Source organism: Muntiacus reevesi, chromosome 4, assembly GCF_963930625.1.
Source record: "Muntiacus reevesi chromosome 4, mMunRee1.1, whole genome shotgun sequence".
Classification (NCBI taxonomy): domain Eukaryota; kingdom Metazoa; phylum Chordata; class Mammalia; order Artiodactyla; family Cervidae; genus Muntiacus; species Muntiacus reevesi.
This window is the reverse complement of record NC_089252.1, coordinates 113,052,101-113,071,362: the sequence shown is the minus strand read 5'-3', so window position 1 is coordinate 113,071,362 and position 19,262 is coordinate 113,052,101. Positions and strand designations below refer to the sequence as shown.

At 52.6% G+C, this 19,262-nt stretch overlaps 1 protein-coding gene across 1 annotated transcript in view; it reads right to left on the bottom strand.

The window, feature by feature from the left end:
* HRH1 (histamine receptor H1) overlaps positions 1–19,150 on the bottom strand; it is a 96,363-nt gene extending 77,213 nt beyond the window's left edge. Inside the window, exon 1 of the mRNA XM_065933896.1 lies at positions 19,067–19,150. The gene's annotated coding sequence lies outside the window, so the exon portion shown is untranslated. The remainder of the gene's footprint in view (positions 1–19,066) is intronic.
* Between the last annotated feature and the right edge of the window lie 112 nt (positions 19,151–19,262).

Genomic DNA, 19,262 nt, shown 5'->3' with positions numbered 1-19,262 from the left:
AAACCATAGCTTTGACTACATGGGCCTTTGTTAGCTAAGTTATGTCTCTACTTTTTAACATGCTGTCTAGGTTGGTCATAACTTTTCTTTCATAAGTGTCTCATGAATCCTCGTAAAACTTCAGGTCATCAGTACTGCCCCATTTTGCCCACAGGGAGACTTAATCAAGCCAAGAAGTGACGTTCACTGCCCAAGATCACACAGTAAAGTATGACTGTGATTAAAAGTCAAGGTCTGTCTGATCCAACGTCTCCACCCTTTCCTGAGAATTCTGAATCCCTAAGAAGGGGAAGTGATGTACTGCATTTCCAAACTTCTTCAGCCATGGACCTTCCTTACAGCTAGGGTTCCAAAAAGTGACTTTTGGGAATCACTGCTCTTCTGTTTATTCCCAGAAGATTCACCAAAAACAACCTAAGGACGTCTGAGGTACCGCTCCTCCTCTTGTTCCCTGTCCCCAGTGGGGCGCTGGGTGCGAGTCCCTCAATAGTCACTGTGTTCACTCCAGGGGCCAATGGGAGCACAAGGAGGGCGTCCCATTAGTGGCTGGGACTCCAGCCGGCAGCTCCAAAGCCATCCAGATCTAAACAGATGACCTCACTGGTCACATACGGTCCACAGAGGGTTCCAAATTCTCTTCCAGCCAGTTTTGAGTTGCTGTTCTACACTCAGCTGCTACTTGAGTCGCCAGCAGACTAGTTAGGTTATGAACTCAGAATCCTTTGAACCATTGCCCACTTAGCAGGAAAAAGGACAGACCCTCTAAGGCCCAATGCAGTTGACCAAAGAAGGCCACTGGCTGGACGACAGTGTCTTTGTCACTTGGGCGCCTATGTCAGCCTCTGTGCTCATGCGTCCAGACACTTCCTGCCACGTCCTCCCTGCTGGCAGAGCAGTCTTGCAACAGGCAGCGTCCAACACGTCACCCCTAAGAACTCTTCTGTGGCTCCCTAGTGCCCGCAGCAGAAGTCTAGACCACCGAGCCTGATTTGCAAGGTCTCTGGAAGTGGGGGAGACTCTGCAGTCATTTTCCCCTTCTCAGGGGGCTTCCCAGGTGGCTCAGCCAGTAAAAATCTGCCTGCAATGAGGAAGACCCGAGTTTGATCCCTGGATGGGGAAGATTCCCTGGAGAAGGGAATGTCAACTCACTGTAGTATTCTTGCCTGGAGAATTCCATGGACAGAGGGGCCTGGGGATCTATAGTCCATGGGGTTGCAAAAGAGCTGGACCCAGGTGAGCAACTAATAGAACACTTCCCTTTCTCAAGAGAACAAGTAGGGACTTCCCTGGTGGTCCAGTGGTTAAGAATCCAAACTTCCAAAGCAGAGGGTGCAGGTTCAATTCCTGGTCAGGGAACTAAGATTCCACGTGCTGTGCAGCCAAATAAAAAATGAGTTGATTAAAATAAAATGTTCCAGATTAGACCAAGACAGGGAAGAAGGCAACCCCTGATGACCCTGCTTCTTTCTCTAGGAGGGTCCACCTCCCACCACCTCCTGCCCTTAAGCTTTATTTTACGTCTGGCAAGCCTAATTCTTTACTGTTTCCTGCACACATCACACTATTTTGGATGTTAAGTTGCTCTGCTCAGGCTGTATCTTCTCCTGAAAGCTCTTCTCACCTTAGTCTGCTGAATTAAGACCGGCTCATCTTTGAAAACCCTGCTGGCACATCCTCAGGCTGAGATGAGTGCCCGCCCCTCCACCCCCAGTACAGTTTCTGCACACACCTAACCCTGGGGACATGGACACCATAACACGTATCTTATCATATGGAGACTGCCTGAGTCTGGGTCTGCTTTCCCCACCAGGCTGGAGGTTCACAAGCACGGATCATGCCTTGCTCTTTCTGTCTCCCCAGTGCCCAGCACAGAGTCTGCACACAGTAGGTGCACCATAAGTGTTTGTGGAACTGATTCAAAGCTGTCAACGTCTCTAAGGGAAGGGTTTCTTTCATCTTAAAGAAAAATGATTTAATTTTATAAACAAAATATGTGCATGTGCGTATTCTGCTACCTTCCTTGTTCCCAATTTTAAAGAAAAGTGTGAAATGACGGGGCCTCCCTGGTGGTTCAGATGGTAAAGAATCTGCCTGCATTGCGGGAGACCCAGGTTTGATCCCTGGGTTGGTAAGATCCCCTGGAGAAGGGAATGGCTATGCACTCCAGTATTCTTGCCTGGAGAGTCTCCATGGACAGAGGAGCCTGAGGTTGCAAAGAGTGGTAATAATAGTAATGCAGTCTGCGGATGTCTCACCTGGATTAACTCGTTGAATCCTGTGATGCGGGTTCAGCTATCAGCCCCCTTAAACAGATAAGAAACCTGAGACTCACAGGACCAGCGAGCTGTCAACAGCAGCTAAGCAGCCACGCACGTGGGGGTCCCGACACAGCCCTGCATGACATCAAGAGCAAGCGCCTCTCTGCTGAGCTCTCCGTGCTGCAAAGCTGGAGGTTTGCATTCGAAATGGGGGAGGGACCGGCTTGACAGTGGTCACACGCTGGAGAGGAGGCGGCGGAAGGGTAGAAGGACACAGGGACGGGGGACCAGAACTGTCCCTGCCTGCAAGGCAGCGAGCACCTCCCTCTGACACGTATTCAGGGAAGCAGCCAGAAGTGCCATCGGCTTTGACCTGATGGCGATGGGGTGGGGAGGCTCTTTCAAAGAGAAGAAGACAATGACTGCATCGCCTCTTGAAGAGGGACAGGTAGAGGGACCAGGGATTGTAGAAATGAGTCACGTCCCGCTCCAGCTGGCCCAGGCCTGGGGGGCCCGGGGGGTGCCTGCACGTGGCCCCACAGGTGGGGGGCCCTGTGTACCCCACACTCCCTATGGGAACAAAGCCTTGGTGGGGTGGGGACCCCAGCGGCCTTTGTCTCCATGGCGGCAGGAGGCCTCAACTCCCACCCCCTCTCTGCTCCTCTGAGCCATCCCTGCTACAACAAGCCAGCTGCCAGCTGCGGCGGGTCAGAGGGCGACCGTGGGAAGGACGTCCCCTCCCCCACACCTCCTCTGGACGTCGCCTGTTTCCCCATCCCTTGGTTTCCATGGCAGCGTCTGGCAACGAGGCATCTACTTCAAAACGCTGGCAGGAATGCCAGGCGGGAGCCGCAGACACGCAGGCCCGGGGGTGAGAGGAGACGCTCAGCAGATGAGTGCCCACTCCGCGTGGGTCCCGTCCAAGGCTTCATATCCATCGCCTCCCTCACGCCTCACCCCAGTCAGGCAACGAACCCATTATTATCCCATTTTACAGATGAGGCGACTGAGGCACAGGGAAAGGAAAGGCCATGCCCAGGGTCACACAGCCAGTCGGCAGAGCCAGGATTCGAACTCAGGTTTCCGTGGATCCCAAGTCCAGGCCTTTATTCACTTCTTGCCTCTTGGCCAGGGCTCAGCTGCTTGGGCCGGAGCTCTGCCATGGGGCCCACAGGCCCTTGGGTGAATCCCTTCACCTCTCCCAGACTCTGCAAAATGGGGTGGTGAGTCCCACTGCTCCAAGGGGCCGGGAGGACTGAGGTGGATTGGGAGAAGCCCTGAGCTCTTGGCTGGGGTTCGGGAAAGGGGTCTGCTCCTCTGTTTCCAAGTGGGGAGACTCCCATCCCAAGGTTCCCAGACAAGGAAAGACACAGCTGCCCAGATGCACTGGGGGAAGTCGGCCCAGCACTCCCCCTGGCACGCTGCCCCCGACCCAGTGCTCTTGAGGACGACAGCTCTCATCTGCTGGGCATCCACTTCAGGCCAGGAGCCCCACGAGGGCCCTGCGTGCTGCTAGGGACCCTGGGAGGGAGACACACTTAGCCTCCTCTTGTTACAGATCAAGTAAGCTGGCCATGGCACCCACGTTGAGTTCACTGGAAAAGACCCTGATGCTGGGAAAGATTGAAGGCAGGAGGAGAAGGGGACGACAGAGGATGAGAAGGTTGGATGGCGTCACCGACGCAATGGGCGTGAATTTGGACAAACTGCAGAAGATGGTGAAGGACAGGGAGGCCTGGCATGCTGCAGTTCACGGGGTCACAAAGAGTCGAACACGACTGAGCAACTGAACGACAACCACCACCCACGCCGAGCACCCTAGGAGCAGAAATCGGGTGGTACTTCCACCGACCTGGTGACTGGGGGAAATGCTCAGAGACACAACCCCATTATGCTCAGGTCTACCTTCAGACTAGACCTGGAAGCTGACCCTTCCCAGTGAGTCCACATTTCACCCTGGCCTGGCCACCCCAGCCCCGGCTCAAAGGCCAGCGAGCCTCCCCCGGAGTCGCTGGGGCACTGTTCCTCATCCTTTCCATCTCCTCTGCACGGCGGGCTGGGAGATGCTTCTCATCACATACCTCATCCTGTCATTGGAGGCTGCAAGCCCCCCAGTGACCCCCAAGGTCTTCCCAAGCAAAGCCAGGTCCTCACACTAGCCAACAAGGGGACCTCAGGACCCCTGACCCAAGGGCCCAAGGACTCATGACCTCTCTGACCTCATCCCCTACACTCATCCTTGTTCACTGCTCCAGCCACTGGACATTCTTCCAAAAACATCCTAAATCACTTCCAGCCCAGGACCCTTGCTGTTCCCTCTGCCCAGGATACATGCTTTCAGACACAAGCATGATTCAGTTCCTCATGATTCAAATGCCATCTCTCCCACCATATATAAACGACCCCTCCCACTCACCCACCCTGTTTATCTGTGACTGCTCAACACTCAGGTCATATGCATTTGTCAGATGTATCTCTTGCCTGGGTCTCCACTAGACTATAAGTCCTAGGAAGGCGGGACTGTACATTTTGTTTCTTTTTTAAGCTTTTTTTTTTTTTTTCCTGACTGCAGCTGGTGGCCCGGGGGGTGGATCTTAGTTCCCTGACTTGGGACTGAACTCACACCTCCTGCATTGGAACGTAAGAGTCTTAACCACTGGACCACCAGGGAAGTTCCAAGACTGTCTATCTTGTTCATTCCTGTCCCTCACTGCCCAGAAGAGCCTTTGACCCTCCTTCACGGCAAAATTTTTGGACAACTGGGTACTGGTTAACTGAACTATTAAGATTCCCTCTGGAAAGGCTGAGTGTGACATACAAAGCAGCAGCAGTTGGTAGGAATCAGAGGCAGAAATCAAAGGCCACAAGGCTGCAGGAGCCAGGAGCCATAGAAACCACGAGACAACAGACGTCACGGGCCAGCAGAAGCCAGGAGGAAGAACAGGCTCCACCTGGGTGGGCAGCTTTGTCTGCTTTCTCCTGCGGCAAACCCCAAGGGCCTGGAGGAGGGCCTGGTGCACACAGGTGCTCAGTAAGTGTTTGCTGAATAAATGAAAGGTGGAGTGGAGTCAAGTGAGGAGTTAGCGGCAAAGCAGGAACAGCCAAAGTGGAGCGCAAGGAGTGGAGATCTCGGTCACCTGCGGGAAGCAGGGGTCACGGCTACAGAGAAGACAGGGTTACGGCTCCAGGGGACCCGCATGACCCTCCAGTCCCCGTGGGGCTTGGCAGCATGGGAGTGACACTGCTTTCTGCCCTGTTACATTCTCCATATCCAGACAATAACCCCCATTAACTGAGGCTAACTTGGACACGTCTCTAGTCCCAAGCACTCTGCTAATAGGTTTCCTGGAAGAGGCATCTTGAAAGGGGGAACTTGAAATAGGCATCCCCCAAACCCTCTTCTTAACATTTCTTTTCTTTAAAAAAAGCTTTATTAAGATTACAATTTATATTCCATGAGACTCACTTATTTTACAATGTCTATTTTATCACAATTAAAAAAAAACTCAGAATTAAATTCTTGGGGACTTAGGGTTCGAGTGGGCAGAGGAGGCAGCAGGGTATGTTGGCAGCAAAGTCACGGTGATGAGGGAGCCCGAGGTGTGTCTGGGGAAGGGCGTGGTGTCCTGCATGGATGGGAGGGGGAGAGGGCAGGGGTAGGGGGTGAAAGGCACCCGGGGCAGTGTAAAGAGGGCAGCGTATCGGCAGCCTATGAACAGAACGCTGGCTAAGGGTCTGGATCTGCTGCGATGAGCCTTGGAAGGAGCACGGTCTGCCTGAAACCAGTGAGGTGCCCACAGAGGTCAGCAGGGAAGGGTTCCAGAGCCAATTCTTACAGCCTTCCCCCCTCCCTCTCTCCCTCTCCTGGTCCCTTGCTCCCCGCCAAAGGAGGGGCTTCACCACCCCTTCCCAGCATCTCCCAAAGTCCCTTGCAGCTCTAACTTCCCCTGAACAAAATGTGGTGAGGAGGAGGAGGGAACTGGGAGCCAGACCAGGCTTGGAAGCCCTGGTCCTTTCGCTTCTAGCTGAGTGACTCCGGGCTCCTCATTTCTAGGACGGGGACAACAGTCCTGACCACACCCGGCTGCTGAGAGGACCAAATGAGGCAGCAAATAGACCATCGTCTCGTGTTGGCTCATGGCCTTAAGATGCACAAGGGCCACCCTGCAAACCAACAAGCACAGAAGTGGAGACTGCTCCCAGCTGCAGTGTTAGTGCGTGGACAGACACATGGCTCGCTGTCTGGGATCAAAGGGAGAAGAAGGCGGTTGCCAGAAGAAAGTGTGGTTTCCCTGCATGAGTAACGATGCAGAGAAAGCCCCAGGGGTTCAGAACCAGCCTGGTGTGCTGGTGGATTCAGAGCCCAGCACTGATGGGGCAACCCGGCCCTGCGCCAGCCCGAGCCCGGGGTGTCCATCCTTGTAACTCACTCCAGCTTTCCCTCCTATCCGCAGACTCAAATGTTCCCTTGATTATTCTTCCCTGTTTGCCTATGTGACTTTTTCTGCTTGTAACAGCAAGAAATCAACATCATCTCTGGGTATCCGTGAGCATTCCAGATCAGAAACCCCAGGCTTTATTTTGAGACTTATTTTTGCTACGTAGCCTGGAACTCAGGAGAAAGGGTATGACCAGGGTGTAACATCTAGAAATACCCACTTTTTATATTCACACGACAGACTGAATGGACAAATGCGACATAAGGTACCAAGAGAGGAACTGGAAGGGTTACCTAAGGTGAACCGTTTCCAGAAACACTTCAGGCAATTAGCATCTCACCGTGAGAGGACGCCTAGCACGTGGGAGAGGGATCCAAGTGTCTCAGTTCAAACCCCAGCTCAGCTAGAAGAGCTGTGTGACCTTAGGCCATTCACTGTGCCTCTCTGAGCCTCAGGCAGGACCATGCTTCCCCATCTGATGAGCTTTGTTACTCATCCAGCCAGGGTCTTCGTCACCCTGCACAGCCAGGGCTGTGTCTGTCTGTCCTTCTGCAGTGTCCCCTGCACACAGCCGGGCATGGTCCTCACGAACCCTTCAACCCAGCTCTCCCTTCCCATGCCTCAGCTGCTGGCTTTGGCTTTGGCAAAGATTCTGTGCAGTCCCAAGAGGTTAAGTAAGGACTTGTTCTCCTGCAGACCACTGGTCAAAGGCCAGCGCCGTTGTCCGACCCAGCAATGAACTGCAAGACTGTTCTTGCCTCTGGTGTGATTCAAGAACTCCATAAAAAGGAAGCAGAGTCAGTTCAATTAAGTGCAGAAGCTATAAATCATCAACTCCCACAAGAATCAGAGTGACTTTGACTAGGATCCAGACATCAGAACACACAACACAATCTGTCTGTAACCCGAGGTGACAGAGAAGAAACAGGGGTGGATGAAGAACAGCTTATCTTTGTGGGCAAGAGTTTTAGAAAAAAGAGGGGGGAACACCATGCATTTCCATTTCTCGGGGAGTTCACTGTCTGGGGATGGAAAGAGACGGGGAAAGAGCTGCTGACTTTACATTATGGTGAGTGCACCTAAGTCAGTCTGGGGGATCAGGGTAGAAACGGGAGAGGGGCATGGTGGCCCCATAGGTCCTGTCCTTGCCCTGCCCACCCCTAGGACCTCTCTCATGCCCCCTGCCCACTTTGCTCACCATAGTTGCTCTCTGTTACCCTCCCCGACCACATGCTTTGTTGCTGTGGCCTGACTAGGCCACCTGCTCTTTCTGGAACTCTAGCTTCCTACCTCTGCCAGGAAGGTCCTTTCTTCACATCTGTACCCCTTGAAAATGTATGTTTCAAAGTCCTGCTCACACGCATTCATTTGATCATTCAACAAGTATTTCTAAGGGCTCACTATGCCCCTGACACTGTGATGGGCACTAGGGATATCACGGGGAAGCCACAGCCTGTGTCTTCAGACTGCTTACAGCTGTGGGGAGACAGTCACAATAAGCAGTAAGATGTGTGTGGTAGACCTGAGTCCTGAGAAGGCTCGCAACCCAGCTGTGGTGGGATGTGTTCAGGGAAGGCTTCCTGGAAGAGGAGAATTCTGAGTGTTGACGTATGAGGTGAAAACGGGGAGACGTGCCTATAAATGTAGGTGAACCTATGTTACGGTAACAGGAGCTGACATTTAGGGAGTGCTGCTGGGAGCCAATGGGGCTTTCTTGGTGGTTCAGCAGTAAAGAACCCACCTGCCAATGTAGAAGATGTGGGTTCGATCCCTGGGTTTGAGACGATCCCCTGGAGAAGGAAATGGCAACCCACCCCAGCATTCTTGCCTGGACAGTCCCATGGACAGAGGAGTGGGGCAGGCTACACAGCCCATGGGGTCACAAACGAGTCAGACACAACACAGCAATTCAACAACAACACTAGGAGCCAAGCGCTGGGCTCAGCCCTGCACGCGCATCAACTCCTTTTCAGACCTTACAACCCACTGGGGGTGAGTACTGTCATCATTCCCATCGCCAGATGAGGAATCTGAGGCACAGAGGAGCTCAGAACTCGCTCCTGGTCACACAGCTACCAAGCGGCAGAGCCGGGGTTCAAACTCAGCGCAGCCCCAGAGCCCAAGCTTCCGACCACCGCCCTCTGCCGCCTTGGGCTGTTGGGATTATTCCGCACATCCTCTTTTCATTTGGTGATGAACTGACCGCAGACATCCTTCCAAAGCGGTGCATCCCAGGCTCCATTCTGCTTATTGGCTGCAGAGGTCGGATGTCACCGGCATCTGAGCAGGGGAGCGACTTGACCAGATTCTTCCCTGGGAAGCAGGTAGGGGGCTGGCTGCTTAGCGACAGGGGAGCTGTGCTGGGGTCCTGGGGAGGGACCCCCAGGCCTAAGCTCAGGAGACGGAGGCTCTGGGGACATGACGGAGCCGCAGCGTGCCCTGCCAGGGGATGGTGGAAGGTGGAGAAGGGGTCCTGAGATCACAGCCTCCGAGCCCCGCCCCTGCCGCTGCCAAGCCTCTTACAGACTCAGCATCTCTGCTCTCGTCCCCACCCCAGCTCCGAGGAGCTGACCCTCTGTGTATACCCCCGCTGGCCCTCCCAATGGAGAGTGCGCCATCATCACCAGTTCAGTTCCGCTGGCGTGTGCAGATGCGCTGTCTGTGGAATTCCTAATTCACTCAATAGTCTTTGCCCAGGAGCGTCACATCTATTCTTCCCAAAGTGCAAAACAACAACAAAAAACCAGCAAAAAACCAAAAACATCACGTTACCCAGCAGCAATGACTCGGTCCTCGCGCGCCTGCCCCAAACATCTGTCTGTCCACTCCCCTCCAGGGCCCCCACCGCTGGTCTGAGCGGCCCTCCTCTCTCACCTGGCTGACTGCAACAGCTTCCTTCCTGGTTTCCCCAGCTCCACATCTCCAGCCTCAGTTTTCGGATCTCTGCAATGGACACACTGACACTTCTCTCCCAGGGCTGTGGGGAGGGTGGGGTGATGTGATGAACCGAAAGCCCTGGCCAGGGAGAGCCTGCCTCCAACTGGGCTCTCTACCAGGGAGGAGGAGGAGGGCCTTGGGTCTGCAGGGACCCAGGCTGGCCTGCCCCTGGGCTGGAGGGAAACCCATCAGCATTAGCCGGCCCACATGCCCTGATGTCACTTGGACTGTTGATTAACAGCGACACTGTGTTCTCTGGCTACCTCGCTTTTTTGTCTTAATCCTGGGTTGCTCCGGACCTCAGGCTGGGCAGAGGAGCGCTACTTACCGGCCCCTCCCACCTCCAAAGGGAATAAGCAGCGGGAGAAGACCCCACCCTCTGTTCCTGACCTGTTAATGGATCTCCTGAGGGCCTCCCTCCTCAAGCCCGGTGCTGGGTGCTGTGAGAACCAATCAATAAATGACTGGCAAACACTGAGCTCCTGATATTAATATAACCGTGAAAAGAACTCATCTTGGCTCAGTATTTCTCGCTACTTTTGAGATGCCTAAGAGGCTTTTTCAGGTACCTGGACACTGGGAAGTGCTGGTACCTTCTCCAACGAGGTGGTCTTCACTGCCATTGGCCCGCCTGGTCTTTCGGGTTCCTCCAGTGTTTTTACTGCACACCTTGTTAGGCGCCAGGTGCTATGGATGAAGGCACGGCGGGCGCGGCCGTCACCCAGGCAGCTGACACTCCTACACTCAGGCAATCTGGTGGCCGCAATGAAGACATTCAACAGGCAGGGAGTGGACTGGGGGGCGGTCTAAACAGGGCCGTCGGGGAAGGATGCTCTGAGGCGCGAACAGCTGAGTCCTCAGTGGTGGGAGGTGCCGGTCACTGTAAGACCTGGTGGGGAGGCCCTCAATAATGCTGTGAGTGGCGGTACTATTATTATTATTAGGACCCCCCTTTAACAGATGCAGAAACTGAGGCCAAGAAGGCTACAATGCTTCCTTTGAGGCCAAAGAGGTAACTATTTACAGAACTGGGTCAAAACTCGGAAACCCCAACTACAGCCACCAAACCCACCTGCCTCTAGGGTTCAGCACTTTTCAAAAGAATCTTAAACCTCAGAGATCTTCAACAAAGTAGCATGCAGCACCATCTCTAGGAGGCTCCAGTCTAATCTGAGAAAACGTCTACACAGAAACACAAGGTGGGTTAGAAACTAAGGCAGTGGTCCCCAACCTTTGGACATGGGACCAGCGTCATGGAAGATGATTTTTCCACAGACCGGGGACATGGGGGATGGTTTGGGGATGACTCAAGCGCGTGACGTTTACTGTGTTCATTATTCCTATTACTGTGACATCAGCTCCACCTCAGATCAGCAGGCACTAGATCCCAGGGACCCCTGATAAGATTAATCTAGTTTCAAAATTTTAATCTCCAGTGGGATTTATTCTGAAACCTGAAAAATTACTCCCAGCTTCTTGGGGGAAAGGAAATCCATATGACATAATTATTTTTTCTTTGGTTTATTTCATACACATTTATGACTTGCCAGGTTCTGTTTCCAAAGCTTTTAAAATATTAATTCTTTCAAACCTTATGACTCATTTAATACTCATAACAATCCTGTAAGTTAATACAGTTGCCAACCGCACTTTCTAATCGAAGGAATCAAGGCAAAGACAGGGTAGATGGCCTGCCAGGGACACGCTCTGCAAAGTAGTGGAGCGGAGATCCAAACTTCGGTCATCTAGCGCTGGAAACTTTGCTCTTTGCCTTAAACTGAAACAAGTATCATTCACACAATTGAATTTATACAATTACATTTTGTCTCTCTGCCTCTTTCTGTCATTTCTGCTCAGTCGTGTCTGACTCTTTCAATCCCATGGACTGTAGCCTGCCAGGCTCCTCTGTCCATGGGATTTCCCAGGCAAGAATACTGGAGTGGGTTGCCATTTCCTCCCCCAAGGGGATCTTTCTAACCCTGAGACCGAACCTGGGTCTCCCCCATTGCAGGCATATTCTTTACTGTCTGGGCCACCAGTAAAGCTCCAGAGAGTGATAATTTACTGTGAAAGATGAAACCATTAAAATTATTCACAACTAGAAACTCTGTCTTCCTAGTCTGAATAATGGGGGGGGGGGCGGCGGGGAGGGGGTCATAGAGCTCCCTCATGGCCTTGTTTTGGGGATTAAGAGAGGTGATCCAAGTTAGCTCAGGGCCTGGCACTTCAGTAAAAGAGAAACTGGGAACTTGCCCAAACCTAGAAACCCTGGGGGTCAGGGGAAATGGCTGGAGGAGTGTGTGGTCACAGGTCAGAATCTGGGAATCCTAGGCAAACTGAAACCACAGAGACAGAAGGAGGAGGTGAGCATGGGTGAGTCAGGTCCTTGTACTGCAGGCCCTAGACAGAGAGTAGCTAGTATTCACCGCAAGCAGGGCTTCCCTGGTGGCGCAGGGGGTAAAGAATCTGCCTGCAATGCAGGAGACCTGGGTTTTGATCCAAGCCGAGAAGATCCCCTGGAGAAGGGCATGGCTAGCCATTCCAGTATTCTTGCCTGGAGAATCCTATGGACAGAGAAGCCTGGCAGGCTCCAGTCCATGGGGTCGCAAAGCATCGGACATGACTGAGTGATTGATTTACTTTTACAACGTATACTTTCTTTCATGCTGGGTCTGCAGTTGCAGCAACTTGAGGAGGAGGAGGAGGAGACGGGCACCAGATTTTCACCCTGGGTTGAACTTCCTCCATCTGGGATGCCTGGCTGGAAAACCCTACCCAGCACCCATGGCAGACTCTCCCCACAGTGCTCGGGACAGCTGGATTCATGGACTCTGCCCACTTCCCCGAGGCAGCCCGAGCTGCTCCCTGTTGGAAGATTCTGCCTTGGACTGAGCTGAGACCAGCTGTCCTTCTCCACCCTCCACTTAGCTTCCACCCACTGGGGAGGTGGGAGGTGGGGGGAAGGGGGGTGTCCCCACGGATCAGTTCCAAACTCTTGACAAAAACAACACCCAGCTTACACAATCTCTTCTAGAGAACCGATAAAGTGGGAACACAGTCCACCATGTTGTGTGAGGCCAGCCTAACCTTGACATCAAAGTCTGACAAGTAAATAGCAGAAAGGCATATCACCAGTGAATCTCACTCATGAACTCTTGATGTTGAAGTCCTCCGCAAAAAACGGTGAGGAGAAAACAGCTGAATGATAAAGACGCAACAGGACAACCCAAGTTGGGTTTATTCCAGAAATGCAAAAATCAATCATGCTAATGGATTGAGAAAGAAAAATAGTGACCATCGGAGCAGAGGTAGGAGAAACATCTGTTAAAAACTCTACTTCCACTTATGACTCAAAAGAAAAGAAACACTCAGCAAACTGTGAATAGAAAGGAGCTTCTTCAATCTGATAAGGATTAGCTGCCAAGGGAATTCCCAGTCCATTGGTTAGGACTTGGTACTTTCACTGCTGGGGCTCAGGTTCAGTACCTGGTTGGGGAACTAAGATCCCTCAAGGCTGTCTGCCAAAACCCTAGAGTAAACACTATACCTAACTGTCAAATGTAGACAGCCCTCCGTAACAGAGAGGAAAAGAAGAAAATCACAAACCAAAAGGAATGAAAGGACTGAAAAGGAAGAGACAAAATAGTGTTTTGCACCTCCTATGATCACATACAATTTTCTAAAATAATCTACAAGCACATTTTCTAAAATTAGTAAGAGAGCTTGGCAAGATTTCTGGATACAAAACATGCAAAATGCAAAAATATTTCTCCAAAAAGCAACTGACGTAGCAGAATTTTTTTTTTAAAAATGTGTTGAAAGATATAGATAGATATACCATTTACAATAGCATAGAAAATACCATATAATTAGGAATAAATGTTACAAAAATGTGCAAGGCCACCAGGGAAAATTAGGGAACTGGAACTAAACTGTATCCTAAATCATGAAGAGAGATACCATGTCCATGGAAGTCTAAATATTGCACCTTCTACCCACAACGGGCAATAGAGAACTTAGCAGGAACACCTGGCAGACGAGAGTAACCTGAGCTTATATTCTACCTCCTGCTGCTTATAAATGGTGTGACTCTGGGTGTCCCACCAAGCCTTCTGAACCTCAGCTTCCTCACATGTAAAACACGGGGAGCCAGTCCTGACTAGTTGTAAGGAGTCAATGGTTACAGAGCACTTTAGGAGAGGGGAGGGATAAACTGGGAATTTGAGATTAACAACAGATACACACTACTACATATAAAATAGATCAACAACAAGGACCTACTGCACAGGGAACTACATTCAATACTTGTAACAACATTACACACACATATATATGTATATTCAGTTATATATATATACACACACATATATATCACAACTGCACAACTGAAACACTAAATCAACCATATTTAGCAAAAAAGAAAAGAAAGCACTTTGCAGAGTGTTGCATAAATACAGGGATTCTTATGACCAGCACTGTCACCCCTTGTTGGTCTGAGGGTGGGGGAAAAGCTCTTTCTACCATATTAGGCTGGTTGTGTCTTTGCTTCTCATCACCTTGTCATTCAAGGCATCACTGGGCACTTATTCTATACACATTTCCTCATTCAGTGCCCCAGCAACCCATAAGGCAGGCGCTGTGTTAGCCCCATTCTACAGAAAGCTGAAACTCACACAAGCAACTTGTCACTCACACACCCACTCTCAGACATCCATGAGCCCCTTCTAAGTACCAGGAGCTGTGAATACCCTGGTGAATAAGATGGACATGAGCCTTGCTCTTTTAGAATTGACAGTTGAAGTGGGAAGATAGATAAAAATCATACCCCAACTAACAAGATGACAGGACCGAGATTCAAACTCAGGTCTGTTGGACATGAGCATCCATGCTTTGAAACATTCCCTGAGGTGTCTTCCTCAACTTCCTCTGCTCAATCCCCTCTGCTGTGATGTAATGGTTTCTAACATCCACTCCGCCGGCAGCGACAAGTTTCAATGGATCTTGCCATCCAAGCTGCAGCACAAATTGAGAGCTGTCAGCTTCCACCCTGGCCCATGTGATCCTTGTGCATTATCACCGGAGAATTATAGCCAGGAAGATGAATGCATGAAAGAGGAGAGCATCCCGTAACCCCTCCCTGCAGCATCAGCAGCATTGTTCCCAACGAGTGTGCGCCTGAGTCCTCTGCCACCATTAACGGCAGAAGTGAGTCACTTATAAATAAGACTTGGGAGCTTTATTATAATGACATCCCGACATTCAGAAATGCTCAGCGTCACCGTGAAAGGGAGGGCAGCAGGTGACTGGGCTTCAGTGATCCTCTGCCAGGTACGTCTTTCAGATAAAACGTCTTGGGTCAGGAGCAATTACAGCTAATGCCCAGCCTGAATGCTAATGAGAATTACTTACAATTGCTTGTAAGTCTTTGCCATTTATACTGTCTCCTTTTCCCCTTCTTTCCTCTTCTTTTCCCACCCTGGCATTAACCCTGAGAAATACACCAGAAAATATCATTAATGGCCATTTTGAAGATGAGGAAACTGATGCTCAAGGTTACTCAGCTCAAAGAGCCAGGGCTTCTAATCCTGAACTTTTTTTTTTAAACTACACCATTTTGTCTTTAATGGGCTTCCTAGGTGGCTCAGTGGTAAAGAATTCATCTGCCAATGCAGAAGATGCAGGAGACCCAGGCTTTGATCCCTGGATCGGGAAGATCCCCTGGAGGAGGAAATGGCAACCCACTCCAGTATTCTTGCCTGGGAAAGCCCATGGACAGAGGAACCTGGCGGGCTACAGTTTGGGTGGTTGCAAAGAGTCTTGAAGAAGAAAAAGAAAATCAGAACTTTGGACAAGTCTTCTCCACATGGAAGGTACACAAAGTATCAGTCTGAAAGGCAGCAGGGGTGGTGTGTTCTGCTGACGTCTTTGCCTTGGTGAGGACAGGGCAGACCTTATGAAGTGACCTTCAAACCTACACTCTGCCACGCCACAGTCCCCAAGACGTGCACACTTGTCCCTGAGAAATGACCATGAAGAGAGAACCTGGACAGAAGGAAGAGTCCATCTCATGGCCACACAATCCAGAAAACTGTCCCAAACCCATGCCCCTAAGAAACAGGATCAAGTTCAGGCTACGGTGTGAAGGAGCGCTGTTTGCCATGACAGAGCTAAATGTGGTAATGCCTAGCATTTGTTGAGTACCTCGTAAAGCACTGGAAGTTTTTAAAATAAGCCTGCACCGGGACTTGAGGCTTTCAGCTATTTAAAGCTTGAGCCTGCACTAAAACTTCTACCCTGCATTAGACCACTCCCACTTTACAAACTAGAAAGAGCGTCTTACGGAGGTCCGGTGGAGCCAGGCTACCAAGCTGAGTCTGTTTTGATCTTAATAGTAACAATAGTGCCAACTAATATCTCAACAGCACTTCCATGGATTGTCTGACTCCATCTAGGCGCTTTAGGCGCATGAACACACCCAGTTCTCTCACCAACTCAGCGAGGAATGTGCTAGAAATATTCCTGTCCTAAAAATGGAGCAGAGAGGTAAAGCAATGCGTCCAAGGCCACAGATCTCTTAAGTGGCAGGGCTGGGATGTGAGCCAGCACCAGAATCTACACCAAGCTTCCTCTTTGTTACCGAAAGGCCACACCTTTCCACCAGGCACTCCTTGATTATAAAAAAAAAAAAAAAAGGAAAGTGCAAACAGGAACAAGGAATCTTGAGAGAGTCTGAGGTGGGGAGGCTCAGATGCAAGTTCTTCCTACCTCGGACACTCAGCCAGGAGGGACCACTCCCAGCCCAGCACCGCCCTAACTCCCCTGGGGTGCAGGGGCTTGCAGGCTGCACCGGCCTCCACCCAGCTCTGAAATCATGTTTGGGCAGTGCTGGGCCACTTCCACCCTCCACCCCGGAGGGATTCTGTCTTTACGCTTGAAAAGTGGTACTAGGCCTCCTTACAGACCTGCCCTCCAGCAGGGGAAACCCCTCCAGAAACAGCAGGGCAGCCTCAGGCTTCCGGGGGGCCCACCAAGCCCTGGGTCGTAACCCGCTCAGGGGCAGGCCTCCTGCATGACACCTGTCACAGAGAGAGGAGGGCGGTACAGGGGTAGGTAGCTCGGCCGTAAAGACCCTGCCTGCCAATGCAGGAGACTCAAGAGACTCGGGTTCGATCCCTGAGTCAGGAAGATCCCCTGGAGTAGGAACTGGGAACCTGCTCCAGTATTCCTGCCTGGAAACTTCCATGGATAGAGCAGCCTGGCAGGCTACAGTCCATGGGGTCACAAAGAGTCGGAAGCAACTGAGCATGCAGACCTCGAGGTTCGTTTGTGTTACAGCATGTGTTCAAATTTCCTTCCTTTAGGCTCCCCTGGGGGCTCAGATGGTGAAGGATCTGCCTGCAATGCAGAAGACCAGTGTTCAATCCCTGGGGTCAGGAAGATCTCCTGGAGAAGAGAATGGCAACCCAATCCAGTATTCTTGCCTAGAGAATTCCATGGACAAGCCAGGTGGACTATAATCCGTGGGGTCACAAGGAGTCAGACATGACAGAGTGATCAACACAGGGGTATTGGGACCCTGTTGCTTGGCATCTCTCTATTTTCATCTTCGCTGCTACCAGCCACACTTAGGAGGGACCTAAGGTCCCATCTACAGCCTAGGTGTCACTGACAATCTAGAAGGAGTCAGGGAAAACCTGTATTCAAATCCCAAACCTGCCACAGACCAGCTGGGCAACCGCAGGCAAGCTATTTAACCTCTCTGAGCCTCAACCGACTATCTGTTCAATGAAGGTAATAATAACAACAGTGCCTGCTTTGCAAAGCTGCTGTGAAAACTGAGTGGGATAATGCATAATGGCACTCTGACCTGTCCATTCTCTCTCCCATTCTCTGCTGGTTCCTGCCTGCCTCCAAAATTAAAGCCAAGATTGAGGCAGTCAAGACCTGCCTATCAGACTCCCAGCTTGCCTCTCATTCATGCTCTGGAAACACGCTCCATCTTGGCGCCAGTCACAGGGCACTAGGCCCCACCATGGAATCAGCTCTGCAAGCACTTGCCCCCGAGGAGCTTGTTCCCAGAGTACTTACTCCTAGCACCACTGTGGGGCTCCAGACCTGAGGTGGGAGCCCCCTGCTGGAGGACCGGAGCCCTGCATGGAGCATCTCCCAGGCAGAGCCCATACCTCAGAGATTAAGGGATGGGGATGGGGTCTCCCTGGGCAGCGGAGGGGTGGCTCAGACGGTAAAGAATCCACCTGTAACGCAGGAGACCCAGGTTCGATCCCTGGGCTGGGGAGATCCCCTGGAGAAGAAATAGGCTACCCACTCCAGTATTCTTGCCTGTAGAATCGCATGGACAGAGGAGCCTGGCAGGCTACAGTCCATGGGGTCACAAAGAGCCAGACACGACTGAGCGACTACACTTACTTACTCCTTGGGTGGTGGTGGGGCGGGGTGGGCAGCGGGGAGAGTGACCCAGAGAGTGAAAGAGGTTTCTGTGAAGATCTGCTGTGCTCCAGCCCCAGCTCCTGACTCCCTCGGCTCTTTCCAGAAAAATCAAGACTAACTTCCGTAATTGGGCTCCTCTCTCCTGAAACGGCAGCCCCCACGGGGTTTCTGCCACCGGAATCCACTTCCTGATATGTAAGGGTCTCCCACCTTTCCAAAGGATCCTCCCTGAGCCACAGTGAGGAGGAGGTGGCCGCGGCCTCCTGGGTTTGCAGCCAGGGCATAGGAAAGGCAAGGTGGTCTCCATGCTCCACCCCCCCCCCCCACACCCCTCTCCTGGTGATGCTGAACCTGGGGCTCAACCGCATCGTGTGGTGAAGTGGTTTGGGCTCGGCGGACTGGGGCACAACCTCCTGGCTCTCTCCTTGACTGGCTGGTGCTCCTGGGCGCAACTTGCCCCTTCTGAGCCTCTTTCCCCCTCTGTAAAATGGATATTATAATACCGGATCATCGAGTTACAGGGAGAACCCAAAGAGATGAGGGATAACCCCGTGCCTGGCACACTCAGCGCGCTCAAGAGATGGGCTGGAACGACGGGGAGCATCGAAGTCAGAGCCTGGGGCAGGGCTGGGAAAACTAGCCATTCGCCCTCTGCTGTCTCTCCGGTAGGAGCCCGCGGCAGCCGCCCCAGGCGCGCATCCCGGCGAACCCCGGCAGAGCCACAGGTGTCTGCGCGTCGGGGTGGGGGAGAACCAGAGCTGGGTGATCAGGGTGCCGCGGACCCCTACCCGCGCCGCCCACAGCCCCCAGGCCCCCAAGCGCGCCCACCCCACGCCGGCGGCTCCGGGAGCTCCGTGGCTCCGCCAGGATGCCCGGACCCAAGCCCGGCCGGCCGCGCAGCGTCCAACCCCGCCGCCGCCGCCGCCGCCGCCGCCGCGCTCCGGCCCCTTGCCCGTGCCCTGCCCGCTCTCCGCTCCGACTCACCGGCACCAGCTCCGGGGAAAGTTTGGTGGCACGGCGGCCGCGACGGCCAGGCTGCTCCCGGCTCGGTGGCGGCGCGGCGCCGAGGGAACCGACCCGGAGGCGGGGCGCGGGGGGAGGAGCCGCGCCGCGGGGGCAGCCCGGAGGGAGGCCGGGAGGCGGAGACCCGGGCCCCGCGCCTGCCGCTCCCCGCCTCCCG